General features: G+C 46.9%; 1 protein-coding gene across 1 annotated transcript in view; it reads right to left on the bottom strand.

The window, feature by feature from the left end:
• SNAPC2 (small nuclear RNA activating complex polypeptide 2) overlaps positions 1-19,181 on the bottom strand; it is a 130,589-nt gene that overhangs the window by 84,177 nt on the left and 27,231 nt on the right. The window lies entirely within an intron of this gene.

Below are 19,181 nucleotides of genomic sequence, written 5' to 3'. Positions count from 1 at the left end.
TGGTGCAAAGTAGAGTGGCATACAGCGCAATGCAAAGAGTGAAGTGGTGTAGAGTGCAGTGACGCAGGGTGCAATAGTGTAGAGCAAAGAGGCACTGAGTGCTGTGGTGTAGAGTTGAATGTTACAGAATAGAATATAGAGGCCTAGAGTGCAGTTGTGAAAAGTAGATTAGCATAGAATGCTGTCCAGTGCACTGGCGTAGGGTATTGTGGCATAGAGTGCAGTGGTTAAGAGTAGTGGCGTAGAGTGCAGTGGTGTAGAGGTCAATGTTATAGAGTGGAGTTGCGTGGAGTAGAGTGGTGTAGAGGGCAGCAGCATAGAGTATACTCTTTCAGAGTAGGGTAGAGTATCGTGGTGCAGGGTAGAGTGGAATTGTGTAGGGTAGAGCGCAGTGGTACAGGGTCGAATGCAGTGGCATAGCGTAGAGTGCCATAGAATGCAGTGGCATGCAGTAGTACCATGGCACAGAGTGCAGTGTTGCAGAGTAGAGTGGCCTAAAGTAGAGCAGTGCATGGTAAAATAGAGTGGCGTAGAGTGTAGTGGAGTTTCCCTGCATAGAGTGAAGTGGCATAAAGTGGAGTGATGCAGGGTAGAGTGCAGTGGTAGAGCGGCAAATAGTAAAGTGCCATAGAGTGCAGTGGCATAGAGTGCAGTGCCATAGAGTGCAGTGGTGAAGAGTAGGTTAGAGTGGCATTAAGTGGATTGGGATAGAGTGGAGAGGTACAGAGTAGAGTGTATTGGTATTGAGTGCATTGGCATAGAGTGCAATGGCGTGAAATGCAATGGCGTGAAATGCAATGGCGTGAAGTGCAGAGGCGTGAAGTGCAGAGGCGTGAAGTGCAGAGGCGTGAAGTGCAGAGGCGTGAAGTGCAGAGGCGTGAAGTGCAGAGGCGTGAAGTGCAGTGGCATAGAGTGCAGTGGCATAGAGTGCAGTGGCATAGAGTGCAGTGGCATAGAGTGCAGTGGCATAGAGTGCAGTGGCATAGAGTGCAGTGGCATAGAGTGCAGTGGCATAGAGTAGAGCTCTGACTAGAGTGGTGTAGAGTGCTCTGGCGAAGAGTGCAGAGTAGAGTATAGTGGCGTAGAGTGCATTGGCATAAAGCAGGGTGGTGCAAATTAAAGTGGCGAAGAGTGCAGTGGCGTAGAGTGCTGTAATGCAGAGTACAGCGCAGTGACGTGGAGTGGAGTGACGTAGACTCGGAAAGAAATTGACGCTGCTGTATAACTGTTTGGGATCGGAAGGTCCATGCATTTTTGACAATTTACCAGTGGCTAAGCAGTCTGCTGGAACTGACTGGGAAGTTTACGAGGAAGCTGTATTGGGATTAAGTAACCACTTCAACGATGATACAAATGTAATAGTGGAAAGGCACAGATTTTATACCAGGTGTCAGCTACAACATTATTCCATTGATAATTTCTTGGCTGAATTGAGAGTATTAATTGCCACACGTGAATTTGATGGTAATATATGTTCCTACTTATGATCAATTAATGGTGAATTGTTTTAACAAGAAAACACAAGATGCTTCTATGTTGCAGGAACCCCAGTTTAAACGAGACATTAGAGGTATTGAGAGATCGTTCTTAGCCTCAAAGGAACTAAATAAATTCAAGAACGAGTATGATGCTGAATCAGTTAATGCAGGGATATACAAAACGAAAAAGTTATCAAACATAAGGCTCCATAAATCAGGAAGCAAAGTTACTGTTTCAGATGTGGTTCGACCACGCGTTTGGCAAATTCATAAAATTGTCCATCCATAAGTAAACCTTGCATGAAGTGCAGAAAGAATAGACATTTTGCGCGCATGTGTAAGAATACTAAAAAAATTGGCATACTTGAGCAACAGGATGAGATTATAGATTCTAATGTATGCGCTATTCAAAGTACCAGCAAGTTAATCCTCTCTATAGAATCTGAAGAGAGAGCCTTATGTACATAAAACAACAGTGATCTCATTTCCACAGTTGTCATTGGTAATGTCGAAGTCCAAGTCACAGTGGATTCGGGTCACCATTACATTCGTAACTGATAATTTATACTACAAAGAATGGAACTCTATTCAGTTATCTCCACAGGATGTTTGCACAATTGCGTTTGGAGGGCATGATATAGATATGAGCGGCTGCTTTTTTGAGGTTGTCAAGTTCAAAGACAGATCAATTGTCACTAAAGTATATGTGGCAAAAAAAGGATATAATATTTTAGGATAGAAAGATCAAGGAAAATTTGGAATGGTTTCAAAGACCAGACACAGCGTGTCCAATTTCTCTGGTGGAACTCCCAGCAATTGATGATGCTCTTCAGCAGTTGATCCACAAGCATGGTGCTCTTTTTTAATATAAACTCGGTCTGGGGCATCATTTTGAACATAAAATCATTCTTGAGAGGGATGCTGTACCAATCACACAAAGTATGAACTGTCCCACTGAGTATTCGGGGACAGCTGATGCAGCACCTAGAGAAGTTGTGTGCAGACATGGTTATTGTACTTATTGACTCTTCGCAATGGGTTTCGTCCATTGTCATGGCGAAGAAGGGCATGGGTGACATCGCACTTTACAATGACTTTAGGTCACTTAAGAATATTTGAATTGACTGCTCCAGTTGCCTAAGATTTGGGAGATGCTTGCTCAACTGGGTGGAGCCAAGGTTTTTTCATGTATAGACTTGAAGGAGGCTTACGATCAAGTAGAGTTGGCGGAGGACTCACTCTTCGACTACTTTTAACACTCCGTTTGAGACTTTTAGGTTTTTAAGGATGCCTTTTGGTTTGGCCTCTGTTGTTCAGAAATTGATGTTCAGGTTCTTTAGGGAGTGAATAAAAATTATTTCGTATCAGGATGATATTCTGGTTTTCACAAAGGATACAGAGGAGCACATGCATGTGTTGCGTGAGGTTCTGGGCATTCTTGAAAAACATGATTTTAAAGTTAGGAGAGGGAAATGCAATTTTTTTTTCAGTGATATAGATTATCTGGGACACCACATTTCAGGAGCAGGGATCGAGCCTAAAGCTGATCTGGTCAAGGTGACTGTTAACAGTCCTAGACCGGAAAACAAAGACCAATTACGGTCTTTTCTGGAACTCTGTGAATATTATTGACGATTCACAGATCATTTAGCCTTTCAAACAGTGCCCCTTAAAAAGTTCTTGAGGCAGGGTGAACAATTTGTCTAGGGAGGGTCCGAGATGTCAGCATTTGAGAATTTGAAAAATCTCATTTGAGGGCTCCCGCATTCAATGCATTTAGGGAGGATGTGCAATCCATAGTAAGAGTAGATGCAATTTGGGTGGTCCTTGGGGCTGTTCCGACACAAATTGTAGCAGGGAAAGAACACACTGTTGGTTTTGCTTCAAGGTCTCCCTCTACTACGCAGCACAAGTACAGTACAATAGAAAGGGAGGCTCTAGCCTGTATTTGGGTGACCAAACACTTCGAGACCTTTTTGTGGGGGAACAAAATTTGTCCTAGTTACTGATCACAAGCCTCTGGTTTACTTAATGTCAAAGAAGGCTCATGACAAGGTCAGCCCAGGATTGGTGAGGTTTTTATCCAGAATGTTTGAATTTAGTTTTACAATCAAGCATATTCCAGGTGGGAAGAATTCTTGTGCAGATTCTTCCTTTCAGGTGTCCCATTGAGGAGTTTCAGAGCATCAGTCCGAACAGGATGTGGAATGTGTGGTAGGTGTAGTTGATGGGTTAATGGTGTTGGGGGAACAATAAGCAAACATGAATGGATGGAGTGCTCTAAACGTGATAATTCTTAAAAGTTAATTAAGGAGCTCATTGTCAAGGGTTGGCATATACATGACGGGCTGAAGTACTATCAGAAGGTTAAGGACGAGTTAACTATTGAGGATAATGCAATCATGAGGGGAAGTTTACTGCTTACCCCGTTGGAATTAAGATCTAGCCTAATTGCTTTTGCTCATCAGGGGCATCTTGGTATGACAGGCACGAAAAAAAGATTGTGTCAGTATTATTGTTGGCCAGGAATTGATGTTTAAGTAGAGACTCATGTGGGGTGGTGTATACATTTTCAGGAGGCAGATAAAATTAAGTGTACGCAACACTCCAGTTCACCCAGTGAGTTTTCTAAATGGTCCTTGCGAAAAATTGGGAATGGATTTCATAGGCTGAATGTATGAACTTAATTCAGATATAAGGTATGCATTGGTGCGGATAGATTATTACTCAAAATGGGTTGAATGCACGTTTGTAAGAGAACCTACTACCGTTGCTGTAGTGGAACTGTTGAAAGACACGTTTCGCAGGGAAGGAGTTCCGCAGACTTTAGTCTCTGACAATGGTGTCCAGTTCAAAATTTAAGAGATCCAATCATTTTTGAGGATGTTTGGAGTCAAGCACCTGACAGTGGCCTTGTATAGTCTGCAGGGCAATGGTATGGTGGAAAGGGTGAACAGGATGTTGAAGAAAATGATTCAGATGGCTAAAATGGCGGGTGCACGTGTCTGAAGCTGTGCAAGAAAGATTGTGGAGCTATCAAAATACCGTGCACTCCCATACTGGAATCTCTCCTTTTGTTTTGTTAAAGGGACGATATGGATCTTGCGAGTTCAGTCCCAGTTGGGTGTTGGATCATACACAGTGTGGACAGATTGCCTGATCGGGGTCAAGTACGTGACAAGGTAGAGAATGTTCAACCAAAAACTAAACTGAATTATGACAAAGATAAAAAAAGTGAAAGAAGTTCTGTTTCAAGTGGGAGATGTTAAGGTGAAGAGACCAATGAGGGGTCAAGAAGAACAATTCTAAGTTTTTCTCTAAGACGCGTGTCATTAAGGTATCTAAGCATGTTAGAGAATGGGAAATGGTGGAGCAAGAGAAGTTTGGTTTTGGTGGGGAACAAAAGGCTGGTGGATGGTGTAGATGGTACTGAGGGCTCTGGCACGGAATGATGGTACATGTTTGAGCAGAATGTCCCTGGGATACCAGTCCAGGCTCGTTTGGGTGAGAACTATATGCCGAATTTGGGTGAAGGAGACATGTCTGGCAGAGCGTTGACTGAGGAGCAAAATAGGTACCAGGGGGAACCAATATGGAGGGCATGTTCGCTGCAAAGGATAATCGGAGAAGGCTGCGTGCTCCTGTACATTTGAAAGATTATGTGTTGGAATGAGGATTCATTTTTAAGCACTTGTAGTTAGTGTTATTAGATTTTGTTATGTCTGCTTGTGTTCTTGTCTCTTATTCTGTGGTCTTGTGTTCCGTTTGGTGTAGTTTTGTGATCAGATGTTTTGGGTGTTAGGTGTTTTATCTTTTGTGTGGTGTGTGGGTCAGGTTCTCACTTATTTTTTGTGGGAGTTAAAAGGGGGGGAAGATGTGTTATGTTCAATGTGTTCTTGAGGGTTCCGTTTGGAATGTGTTTGGTTGGGGATTCTGGAAATGACGTTACAGGTGGTCAGTCTGACACCTGAAGCGGAGGGATCGTCATTGTGCTGTCTGGCATTCTTGAAATAAATCCACTTATCAACACTTCGCTGGATGCCTGTTTTTTCTCCACTCTGAAAACCCCAACACAATGGTAAACAGCTGATGATTCGCAGGATGCTCAAAGACACGCTGGACAGCCTACAACAAATAAAGCCAGCAAATAGAAAGAAAGCAAATGTGAGTTACAAACCACAGAGTCAATGGTAAGCAATGGGCGGAATGGACTCCCAGAGAAGCTTTCTGAATGTCTCCAAGATGTCTTTAGCAAACCAGACAACTGCCCTGTCTGGTAGGCATCCACAAAAAAAAAAAAAAAAAAAGCTTTTGCATAGCCAATAGGTCTCGCCTTGGGGACCTTATAAGTGTTAGTTATCCAGCACAATATCCTTGGTGCAACAACAAAGTGTTGCATGGCTAAACACTTATACGGTCCCAAAGGCGAAACCTATTGGCTGTGCCAAATCTTGTTTTGAGTGAGTGGCTCGTGCAGGTATGCCACTGTGAGGTAGAGATGCTGCGAGTGCTTTTAGAGGAGCCCCTGTGACATTGCGCCTCTTTAAAATGTATCTTGGGTCTGGTGTAATACTTCTAGCCCCTATTCCCGCACCCAATGCATCCTTAAATGTCCCATGTACAGCCGGGGTTGACACTACCATTACCCCTGCCCTCCAGTGACACTTTACCCGTCACGGGTGGTGGTGGACGTGGTGGTGGATGTGGTGGTGGTGGACGTGGTGGACATGGTGGACGTGGTGGACATGGTGGAGGTGGACGTGGTGGTGGTGGTGGACGTGGTGGTGGATGTGGTGGTGGTGGACGTGGTGGACATGGTGGACGTGGTGGACATGGTGGAGGTGGACGTGGTGGTGGACGTGGTGGTGGTGGTGGACGTGGTGGTGGTGGTGGACGTGGTGGTGGTTGTGGTGGTGGACGTGGTGATCGTGGATGTGGTGATGGTGGACGTGGTGATGGTGGAGGTGGTGATGGAGGACGTGGTGGTGGACGTGGTGGTGGTGGAGGACGTGGTGGTGGTGGAGGACGTGGTGGTGGTGGAGGACGTGGTGGTGGTGGAGGACGTGGTGGTGGTGGAGGACGTGGTGGTGGTGGAGGACGTGGTGGTGGTGGAGGACGTGGTGGAGGACGACTTGGTGGTGGTGGAGGACGTGGTGAACGTGGTAATGGTGGACGTGGTGGACGTGGTGATGGTGGACATGGTGGTGGTGGACGTGGTGGTGGACGTGGAGGTGGTGGTGGACGTGGAGGTGGTGGCGGACGTGGTCGTGGTGGTGGTGGACATGCTGGTGTAGGTGGACATAGTGGTGGAGGTCGACGTGGTGGTGGAGGTGGCGGACCTGGTGGTGGTGGCAGACGTGGTAGTGGTGGCAGGCGTGGTGGTGGTGGCAGGCGTGGTGGTGGTGGCGGACGTGGTGGTGGCGGACGTGGTGGTGGCGGACGTGGTGGTGGTGGCAGACGTGGTGGACGACGACTATTGGGTAGGAGGATGCAGAAGGAGAGGAGGATCTCGAAGGGGGCACATGGGAGAGCAGAAAGAGGCCGAATATTAGAAACAAACAAGCGCTGAATAAAAGAAAAGCGCGCGGCTGCCATTGTTCACTATTCGGCTTAGCAAGTGCAGCTGTCGCGCTGGTTTAATAAACCTTAAAAAGCAGTGATGGAAGAGAGGCAGTGGCGGATGGAAGTGCTTCACGACGTAAACAAGCGGTCTTCACTTTTCAAGCACTCGACTCGTGCTTGTGGCGGCATCCACCTTGCGGGAGCGAGCAGCGGCCATATGTTTGTAATTAACGTGGCTGCACCACTGCTCACTCCCGCAAGGTGGATGCCGCCAGAAGCGCGAGTGCTTGAAAAGTGAAGACCGATGGCTAAAGGCCCTCCTGGAGCAGCGCATGCGCGCTGCCTAGTCGAGACTTAAAAACACTGGTGGCGCTCCTATAGTAGCACTGCCTACTCTTAATCAACAGAGCTACTCAATGAGCCTAATATAATTAGAAGGAACTTAAGGCACAAACACCATACTTTGAGGCGACGGTGACTGCATTAATTTTGTCCCAACAAATGCTCTTCTTTTGTCACGAGTAGATAAAGGAATATAGCGCTGTTGTAGCCCCTCAGATCCTATAAAGATAAGAGAATCCAGTGAGCAAATTTTTGATTTATAAACTTTTATATAGCGCAAACTAGGCCCGTTGAGGGTATCAAAAGTTAAATCAACTAGTCACATACATTTGAGTAGCTAACAGGACATCATAAATGTTGTAGGTTCCCCTTGAAGGTCTGGAGTGTGTTAGTTATTCTCGCTTCGAGTTCATCGCGGATCCTGGTAGGTGAGCAGCGTCTGGTTGATATCCAACTCGCACCAGAGCTAGGATCAGGAGAGAGTTTTATTCATTAAAAGTAGTTTGACTTCTTTTTTGAAGGAGGTGGTGGAGGGGTTCATTCTGATTGCCGGTGGCAGGGCATTGCAGATCCTAGTTGCTAGGCCAGGGAAGGTGCGTTTGTAGGTTTTCCTTTTCCTAAATTTTTGCGGTTTCAGTAGCAGGGTGTTGGTGCTTCTCATAGTTCTGCTACTGCCTGATAAATCCAGTTCATTTACTAAATACTCTGGTGCGTTGAAGTGCAGGGCTGTGTGTGCAATACAGGCAATTTTTAGCTGTGAGCTTGCCCCATAGGGGAGCCAGGTCAGTGCCTTTAGATTAGGGGTGATGTGGTTGTTGTTTTTGGAGCCAGTGACGAGTCTTGCAGCCGCCTTGAGTGAGGCTCTTAGAGGAGTCAGTCTGGATCTCAGCAAGTCACATAGGGTTCTATTCCTTTAGTCTATTCTGGGTATACCTAGACCTTGAATGGCTGGTTTTCGGTCTTCGTCGTTGAGGAAGGGTTTTAGTTTTCTGAGAATGTTCATATGAAAGTTTGCTCCTCTGGTGGCTGTGCTAATGTATTCCCTTATGGTGAGATTCTTCTTGAGTATTATTCCCAGTGATCTTGTGGAATCGATAATGTGAGGTTTGCAGTTGAAGGCTGTTAAGTGTTTCATCCAGTTTTCTATGTCGCCGTACCCTTGTGGTAGGGAGATTAGGAGAAAGTTTGTTTTTAGCTCATTGAGTTTGACAGCCAGATGTGGGTTTTTTGCAAAGTTGTGTTGAGTAGGCGGATACTACCGGAGGTGATATTTTGGGTATCATTCGCATACATGTGGTAATGAATATTGGAGAGTTTCAGAATTTCGGTTAAGGGTTCCATGAATTGATTGAAGAGGGTAGGAGAGAAGGTGGAACCTCGAGTGACTCCAAGGGTGACCGGCATGGTCGTGGACAGCGATTGGTTTATCTTGATTCTTTGAGTTCAGTTGTCTAAGAAGGAGGCGAACCACTTTAGAACAGCCCCTGATAAACCCATTCTGTGTTCAAGTAGGTCCCGGAGACTTATGTTGGACTGTAACGAAGGCTGATGATAGTTCTAGGAGGATTAGGAGGCAGGATTCGATTTGATCTGGTATTCCGAGTGCGTCATCGACGATGTAGGTCAGGACAGTTTCCGTGCTGTGATGCGGCCAGAACCCTGATTGGTACTGGTCGATGAGGTGGAATTGAGCTATGTGGTTGCATAGTTGGGCATGGACACACTTCCACAGCTGTTTTGCTAGGGAAGGAATAGTGGATATTTATCTGGGATTGTGTGGTCAGTTATAGTTTTTTTTTTTTTGAATTAGGGTTACCTGTCCTGCTTTTAGGCAGTTTGGAAGGGTTCCTTGCGATAGAGATGCATTCACTATCTTTGTCCAGATGGGTATAGGAGCAGTTTTGATCTCGCAGAAGATGTTGGCTGGAGCCGGATCGCAGAAGTGATTTGATGGTTTGAGTGTTGTTACTAACTTAAGGGTGTCGTTTTCGTCAAGGTTTTTAAAAGTGTTCCAAGACGCTTTATTTTATAGGGTAAATCCATGTTGGCTAGGGGTTTGTGCCGACTGCGGCGCTTGGGGGTTAGGTGGGGGTGCCAATGTGAGTTGTTCATTTGCTGTATGGAGCTCTATTTCTATCATTTTAGATTTTTCCAAGAAGTGGGAGGCAAATATGTTGCAATTAGGTTGGGGCCTAATGAGAAGTCAGTGTTTTGTTGAGCGGACTGATGTTTGATCATTTCAAACAGTTTTCTTGGTCGATTCCTAGCATTGTTTAGTTGATCTTTGAAGAAATTAGCTTTTGAGATTTTGATGTGTTTGTTGTAGTTGCTCCTCCTTGATCTTAGTTGTTTAAGGTGCTCTAGGGACGGTGCAGATCTCCAGGCCTGTTCCGCTAGTCTTAGGTTGCGACGTTGATCATTTAGGCTCCCGTTGTACCAAGGTTTGGAGTCTTTAGAGGACAGTCTTTTTAGTTGAAAGGGCGTCATTGTGTCAAGAATGCTAGTCATCGAGTTGTTATAGTGGGTTGTGAGGTCGTAGACATCGGTCAAGTCCGCTGGTGACAATAGTAAATTGTTGGTGATGGATGTCAGGTCGCTGCGGTTAAGGTCGCGAGTGTTTCTTTTTGGAATTTGTCTTTGTTGATTCAGTGATGAGGAAGGAGATGCTGTGATGATCAATCCAGTCACAAGGGAAGATCGATGTAAGTATCATGGAGTTGACCTAGCAATGACAAGATCCAGTATTACGCCCAAGATGTGCGTTGGGCTATCGCAATATTGGACAAGTTTGAGGTCAGTTAGGAAAGTTTTTAGGCTGTTAACTGTGGGGTTGTTCCATTGAAGATTGAAGTCACCGAGGAAGATTTGGAGGCAGGGTTGGAAGAGATGATTTCCATGATTTGTTCAGTGAATGCGAGATTGTTGACAGGAGGGTGGTAGATCAAATGTAGTTTACATAGAGGCCTTTTGTTGCTCGCAATGCTTATGCCTAGGTATTCGCACGTGGTAAGGTAGATAGTTTGTGACTAAGTCACCGTAAGGTTGATGCGGTGTATGCAGGCTATGCCACCCCCGGTCCTTTTCGGTATATCTGCTCTTATAATGTCATAGCATGGCGGGAATTAGAATGCAAGGATTGGTGCAGAGTCGTTCTTTAGCCATCTTCCAATTAGAAGTAGTAGGTCAAGGTCATGGGTAAGGATAAGGTCAGCTGCGTGTTTCCAGGTCGATCTGCAATTTAGGAGTATACATTTCAGGTGGGGTTTGGTGAGAGCTGGGGTGTCTGGGAGTTTAATGGCTGGTCCAAATGGTGTATGAATTTATTATGGAGGATCAGCCTATTACTCGTAGGTATTTCCGAGGGCCCCCTGTTGTGGGTTAGTTTAGCAGTGAGTCTTGTTAGCTTCTGTAGGTCGGATTTTAGTTGTTGTCGTACCTGCGTAATTTCCCCCAGTATAGACTCAATGTCGGCATGGTAACAGGAGGATGAGGTTTGGGGCATGGTGTACTGAGCAGTGTGTTTTTCTTGAGTCTCGTTGATGTGAAGAATATGAGGGGGAGAGGGATGTGTGGAGGGGGATTTAGGTTTATACTCTTGCCTTGTGTGCGTGGATGAGGTAGTGTAAACACTGTCAATGTGTCTCTCTAAGGCCCTATTGGAATTGTTGAGAGCACATGTGCTGAAGTGGGTAGCAGGGGGGTTGTCTCTGCATATTCTGGAGGAGTGGCTACAGAGGTATAGTGTGGTCTGATAAGTGTGGTGGAGCGTGGTGGGGAGGGCTGTCTGTGGTGGCAGTGCTGTGGGCAGACAAAATCTAGGGCTGGTCAAGAGAAGATCTGAGTTGGTCTGGAAATGGGGCTGTCTAATTTTTAATTACCTCCTGTTTGATGAAGGGGAAGAATTCATTGAATAGGTCTAGGTTGTGGTCAGAATTCTGTATGAGAATAATCCCATTTTTAAAGATGGAGATAGTTAATTTTGCATTGAGTGCTGTTGAGGGGGCTACTGAGAGTCTTAAGCTGTGCAAGGTTTTCCTAGATGTAGAGATAGAAAGCATTGAGTAGAGGGTTTTTCTCCATTGGGCTCTTTTGTGTGTGTAGAATATGAAATCATTAGTTATGACACCTTCAGATGTGCTGAAGTATTGGTTGCATAGAAGTGTTTCTGGGTGCTGTTTGAAAAGACGGTGTTTAAGGGCTATGGTAGCTTTTTTTGTTGGATTGTGCTAATGCACTTGCCGCCAACATGTTCCTATAATCTGTGACTTGTAAAGTTCAAATCTTGTCAAACATTCATTTCGGACACCAGAGTGGGACACCTTGTACATCCTACCATCTATATAAAAATTCAGCGCAGCTCAGAGTCACAGATCTGGATAAACAGCACTGCTATATGAGCTTCAGATAAATGAAGTCTTTTGGGGCATTCCGAAAGACAGAACACATATTGCACCATTATTAGCTATTGAATAACTAGCAGCTGGGTGGTGTCCTTTCATCAGTAGTCCTGAAGACCAAGATTCACAGTTTTTACACCTTTGACTCTGTAGAGTAGTGAACATGATCAACAATTTTAGAATCCGGACAAGAGGAAATGGTGATGCAGTGCAGAAATGAGAAGGGGAGGAGGGTAATTAGAGGAGAGTGTCAGAATAGAAAATAGGATGGTAATTGAAAAGAAAAAGAAGGATAAGACATTGAATGGTAAAGAAAGATGTGGATGAAATAAGAGTAAGTGCGTGGAAGGCAAGATAACTATAAAGAGATATTGATTAGAGGGACATTGGAGGGTGTGGACTGTTAAATTAGAGAAGGCGATAAAGATGGTGTTAAAAAAAGTGGACAAAGTAGAATGAAAGAGGAGTCTGGGAAAGCAGAATAAAGGAGCAGGATAATGGTGAGCGATTTGGGCGATTGGTAGGCATGCACTTAAAAAAGGCGATTAGATGGGAGTAATGGGAGAGGAGTATGAATTGGTGAAGGTGGAAGATGAAGCTGGTGAAGTATGAAAATGATGAGAAAGGAAGATATCAGATAGAATGGTGATGAGCAAATGATAAGTTGTGGGGGAAGAAACAGAGCGTTAAGAGGAGAGTGGTAGAACACAAGGGTGAGGAAGTGAAGGGTGATGGGAATAGGATATACTAGTGGAAGAAAAGAAAACATGGGAAAGAGGGAACATGCTAGTCACAATTTAGAAGAGTTCAGTTTTGAAGCATTTAAATGAGATGTAGGTGTCCTCTGGGTTTCCCCTAATATGCATTCTGCTCAAGGAGCGGATAGTCAAATGTTGGTTGAAAAACTAGCCACAAATTGATAGTCCAGTTGTCAATCCGGGAAAACGTACTCTTAGCACAGTGGACAGCTAAGGGTTGAAACATACCTACATTTGACATTTGGTTGGTTCAGCTTAGTTTGATCTTCCAACAGTTACTGCTATTATGTGTAGTACATGTAGTAGACACTATACACAACTTTAAAAAGCTGCATAGGCCATTACTATATTTTTAAAACATGTATGGCTCCCAAGTCTCACTAAGTATATATTTCAGGCCTTGGTGCTGCTGTTATTGAAAATGTTAAAGGGCACCAGTGAAGAACAGGTAAAGGGCAGCAGGATTGCAGAGTGCAAGTTCACACATACGCACACCCATGCACAACCACTTTTACGAAAGCAGCAAGCTTCCTTTAAATACACACAATCTTAATCCTACAATGAGAGACTGACAGAAGGTGAGGTGGAGAGCGTCTAGGTTAAAACCAATAGAAAGAGGAGATTGTGAAGCAGACCAGGGTTATAGGTACAAAAGGGTGAGGAGAGTAGGGAGGGTGAGGCAAAGAGGGAGGATAGGAAGAGAGGATGGTGAGGTGGATAGAGGGAGGCGGGTGAAATAGAGACTTAGAGAAGCGGCGGATAAGAGTTGGGTTAGATAAAGAAAGAAGAATGCGGAGGAGACAGTCAGAGCATGGAGAGGTGGAGAGAGTGAAGCAGAAAGAGTGAGGTGAGAGAAAGAGGATTGTGGGTCAAAGAGAATAGAAGTCAAGGCAAGGACAGATGTGGAGAAATAGTGAGGCAGAAAAAGTGGAAGGTGAAGACCGAGGTGAAAAGAAAAGGAGGGTGAGGGGGAGAGAGAAATGCTTGAGGTGGAGAGAAAGGATTATGTTGCACAGAAGAAGAAGAGATTAGGCACATTGGTACAACTCCCAAGACAGGCAGAATTTAAACTAATGTGCATGACCTCAGTACTAGGTAGAGTATGAAGCTTAGCCCACCCCCTCCCCCCAACAAAAACCCGCCAGAATACCTGGGAGGTGCTAAGCAACTCCATTCATCTTCTTAAGGGCCACCCATGCTTTTCTTGGCTCTCCCAGGTTGTGAATCCGGGAGCCGAGCCTGCAAATGGTCCACTTCATGATAAATACCTCTCATGTTTTTCAACCGCCTGCCTAAGGATGCAGGAACGCATAGACAGACTTGCAAGGTAAAAGTGAAAATACATGTCGAGAATGGATAGTACATTTGGGTACAAGAATAAAAACAGTCAAAGTAACCTTCTTTATATCAGACTGCTGGACAGAGGGCACAAGTATTTACAGCACATGTAAAGTGGCTGAGAACAGCTGCGCTCATCACACCTGACCAGTAGTACATTATTTTCTGACTGAGGCAAAAGCGTGCTTCCGTACGTCATCAAACTGTGACATAACATGAAGGAAAAAAGTCAAACCCGGTTTTCTTCGCCTATGCAACGTCAAGTCGAACTCGTGAATACCTGCAGGGCCAGGAGTCCACCGCCGGTCTTCCTATCTCAGCCATATACCATTCCCTTTCAAACTTCTCCGTGTTAGTTGAAGCGCACTCAATGGAGACAGAAGACAGACTTGCCATCACAACCACAATCCGGCGACCATCTTGGAATGGTACAGCCTGCGAGAAATTAGTAATAGAAGCCGAACTGATTACATCACCCCTTTCGCGACGGAGTGCAAACAACTACAGGACTTACTCCTTACGAGTTTCTGACAAAGCATTGAAGTTCTTGTCACACTTCCGTTCTTTCACTAAGAAAGAGAGCATTGCAATCAATAGATGCGGTTATGTCGACTGGGTCGCAGTGCCACGCGACCTCGTCAGGGTGAGTGCTTTACGTGAGGGGTGGCTTGTACATGAAATAAGGACAGGAGCCGGGATGTTGCTTTACTGGCTATCGCCGTCGTACGCCCAACTGGCCATACGTACGCGCGCCGCCGTTTATTTAGGCTGGGGTCACATGACCCAACATGGCATGCCTATTACATCACAGGCACAACATAACATTCCTCCCCAACAAACATCAAAACCATAATCAAATTCGCAAGCATAGCGCCCAGCTGTTTTGGCAGTCCACACCGGCTACTGGCGCACTTTCAACAACATTCACTTATTTTAATAAGAACAGTCTTACGTGAAATAATCTTGCAACCTGCGAGTCGGCTCAGGATTCTCTCGAAGGCGGTACCGGGAACAGCTGCGCCCCGGGGTCTTGCAGGCCTCGGCACCAGACGACACCTCACCTCGATCGTCCAGGAAACCATCAGGCCCATCTCCGGGCACAGCATTATCAGGCCCGTCCTTCGGAACTGGAGCCTTGTCAGGGATTTCAACACGCCGCCCTACTCGGGAGGTAGCTGGTCTCTGGTCCTCATTCACGTCCATCGAGGCCATGGCCCCCAGGGAGGGGTTCATAAGGGTAGGTCCTGGGGAGGATCAAGCTGGCTGGAACTTTTTAAAGTGCGACACGTTTCTCGTCACTGTCTCTCTTCCCCGGGTCGCAATGATTCGGGTACCCTTTACATCCACAACAGTCCAAGAGTTTCTTTCATAGGGCAAACGAAATTTGCCGCTGGTGATCCTGTTCTTGAGTAGCACCAGGTCCCCTTTTGCAAGTCTCACAGATTGCGCACGCCGCCGTTGACTCACTCGATTGTAGGCCCTCAGCCGTTGAGAGTCCACCTGAGCATTATCAAGCACCTCAGGGCACCACTGGGGGTGATGTGGAATAGAGTAGGTGATTACTCTCCCCATAAGTAAATGAGCCGGGGCCACTCCAGTAGTGGTGTGAGGTATCTGGCGGTAACTTCGTAGAAACGTGAAGATGGTAAGTTCTGACTGACCCTTGTCATGAGCAATGAGTATCACTTTATTCAGAGTTCGCATAAACCTCTCTACCTGCCCATTGGCCTGGGGCCACCATGGCGTGATCCTCCGGTGCCGAATGCCCAGCGCCGTGAGGTATGGAGCCAGTTCTTGCCCTTGAAAGATGGGTCCATTGTTCGTTCGCAGCTCCTGGATAAGGCAATGAGTCGCCATAATCTTCTCCAACTTTGGGATCACTTCAGTGGCAGTGGGTGATGCTATAATCTCGACCTCAGAATACTTAGAGTGATCGTCAATGGCTACAAACATGTGTCAGCCATCAGGCAGACTGCCAAAGTCTAGACTGACATGACCACGGTGTTTGGGGCCTGGGTTCAGCAATTACAGGAGCAGGTCGAGGAGCCTCCCCGGTTACCTGGCACGATTGGGAAGAACGGACGGTGGCTTCCACTAGCTCATCCATGAGGGGGAACCATACTTTGGTCCTAAGCCGTGACTTTGTCTTGACCATCCCCTGATGTCCAACATGGGCCAGTTGAACAACCTGGGCTGTTAGGGCTGTCCATCATGCGCTGGGCCTCTACAGTCAGAATCTTCCACTCTTCCTTCGCTCTGTGCCAGTTGCCATGTCGTAGGGCCATCTTCGCACGTTGTAGGCAGTCATTCTTACTCGTTTCTTCCCTTAGATCGTCCATGGAAAGGGGAATAGGGCACAACCGAGCTGTGACACACCTGACATACTCCTCTATATCAGCGGTATCTTCCCTTTCCTGTTCAGTAGCTGCTCTAGAGTGACGCGACAGGTAGTCGGCCGGATTACTAGATCCCGGCTGGTATTCCACTGTGCAGTTATAGTTTTGCAGCTGCAGCATCCATTTCTCGATCCTGGGTGGCGGCTTGGTGGAAGTCTCTGAAAACAGCGCCACCAGGGGTTTGTGGTCTGTGGCTACGACAAATGGCTTGCCATATACAGAGATGAAAGTGACAGCACCCCCAATGTATTGCAATGGCCTCTTTCTCCATCTGGGAGTACCTCTGCTCCGTGTCCGTGAGAGACCGGCTGGCGAACGCTACGGGAGCCCAATCTTCTTCCGGATGCCGCCGTTGTAGCAATATGGCTCCCAAGCCTGTTGTACCTGCATCCACGGCAATCAATGTCATTTTCCTGGGACCGAAAAAGGCTAAAGTAGTCACTTCAGAAAGAGCTTCCTTAATGTCCCTAAAGGCTTTAGATTGTTCCATGTCCCATTTCCAGGGTGTGGAGTCCTTCGTGAGTTCCCTCAGTGGCTGGGCGAGTGTTGTGAGGTCTCGAATAAAACGCCCACAATAGTTCACCATCCCAAGGAAACTGCGGACCTCGGTGACATTGGTGGGGGCAGCGGCCTTCTTGATATCACGGACCTTCTCAGGATCGACCCCTTTAGCAGAAAAAGTGTAGCCAAAGAACTGTAACTTCCTCTGTAGGAATTCACATTTCTCCCTGTGGAGAGAAAGTCCGGCCTCCTGTGGGCGGCGGAGCACTTGAGTCAGGCGTGAATTGTGCTCCGGGATTGTCTTGGTGTGCACCATGATGTCATCGCTGACATTGATAACTCCATGGATGTCCATGATCAGCTCATGTATTATATTTTGAAACCCTTCCGCCGTACTGGAAATCCCGAAACTCAGGCGAGTGTATCTCCGCAGACCAACATGATTAGAGAAGGTGGTGATATTGCGGAAAGCTTCATCCAATACCAGCTGATGGTACCCCGATCTCAAGTCTAACTTGGAGAACCAACATGCTCCGGCCATTTTCCCAATTAGGTCATCTATGGTCGGAGTAATGTGACGTTCCCTTTTAATGGCCACTTTCGGCAGCCTCATGGCAACACAAATTCTGACAGCCCCCGGTTGCTTGGGCTTCCGTGTAACGACAATCGGGGACACCCACGGTGTGGGCCCTGTCACCTTCTCGATGATGCCGGCTGTTTCTAATTTTTTTAGCTCTTTTTCCACTAGAGGACCCAGGTGGAAGGCCACTCGCCTGTGGCGCAGGGCCACCGGCTGTACGGTGGGGTCGATGTGCAGATGCACTTCCTTGCCTTTGAATTTTCCAATTCCTTCAAATACATTCGCAAATTCCGCCAAGATGTGTTGAACGGACTCCTGGTGCACTCCAAAGGCGAACGTCACTTCCGCCAAATCTTCCACACCCCGGCAGCCTAGTAGCATACCTTGTTCATCTTCCGTTACATATATGTTGGTGGTAATGGAATGTGTGCCATGTGAGATCAGGGTCTTGAATTTTCCTCTTATCCTCAGTGGCGTGTCTTGACCATAGGCGAACACTGATCGCCGTAGGGTATAACGTTGGCACCGGATCCATGGTCTCATACAAGGCAGCGGCCATGAGGTTGATTGTGGCACCCGTGTCCACCACTGCCATGACGTCATGGGGCCCCACTTGGATGTTGCACTGGGGCAGTCATCGTGCCTTCCGGGTGGTCGTTCCAATCATGTGCACCTTGTGCACCACCCGCTCCTCTTCATCATCGTCATCCATGTCGCTGGGCTCCCTCTCCGCTTCTGGTACCATGTTGACCACTTGACGGGGCTTCCGATACCTTTTCGACCTGCAGACTTTCTCGAAATGATTGAATCGCCCACATCCTGAGTATCTCATGCCCTTTGCTGGACAGTCTGCTGCTTTGTGAGGTGGTCCTCCACAATACCCACAGGTTTTCGCCTTCCCTGGGGACGCGGTCCAGGTGTCTTTCTTGTTCCACCGAGGTGCTGGTTTGGTCATCACCACATTCACGGGTTCCGTCTTCACCGGGGACTGAAGAGCCACCTCCATGTGGGCCGCCCGGGCCTTTGATAATTCTTTGGTGCGACCAAGTGTCAATATGTCAGTTAGCAGCTTCCCTGACTCCTCTAGAATCCTTTCGCGGAGCTTGGCCGACGCACAGCCTTGAATTATCTGTCCCCTAATCTCCTCCGTTTCATCTCTGAATCCGCACGTGGCCACTAAGTTCTTGAGCTGGGCATGGAAGGTGTCTAACTATTCTTCCGGGAGATGGCACGCTTGTCGGAATATGAACCGTTCAGAATCTTGGTTCGCCATTGGTTCAAAATGTCCGTTGAGAGCCTTTAGTGTGGTGATTCTTGGGGGTAACTTCGGCGAGCGTCTTGGTAATGTTATGGATGTCCTTGCCCCCTAAGTGTAGCAACATGGCTCTTTTCTGGTCCTTATGGACCTTCGTGGCCTCAAAGAGGATGAGCAAGCATTCAACCCAGTCTTTCCACTTTGGTGCAATGGCGGATGGGGACCCCTCGACTATGAATGGTTCTGTAGGAGGAATGGTAGACATGATGACGCTCTGCTGACCTTTGTTGCCTGGTCTTTATCACTGCCTTGCTGTTACCTGCTTTAATTTTGCTGCTGGCATGCTGTGCGCCTCACCCCTTATCTTGATGGTGCTCCCCTTGTCTCTTCAGCACCGTGTCCCACCTCTGTGCACTGTTTCTCCCACTGATAGCGTTTTGAAGCGTGACGTTCTGTTTGTTTAGTCCTCTGCTGCGCACTGTAATGTTTCTTCACTTTTCTTTTCCCCCAAGGTGTTGACTTGCACAGAGGAACGAGGATGCGAGGAAGCAATGCGCTCGGCTTGCTGCCGATC

This window comes from Triturus cristatus, chromosome 12 (genome assembly GCF_964204655.1).
Source record: "Triturus cristatus chromosome 12, aTriCri1.1, whole genome shotgun sequence".
Lineage (NCBI taxonomy): Eukaryota > Metazoa > Chordata > Amphibia > Caudata > Salamandridae > Triturus > Triturus cristatus.
Note: the sequence above shows the minus strand (reverse complement) of the source record. Positions and strands in the feature narration are given on the sequence as shown.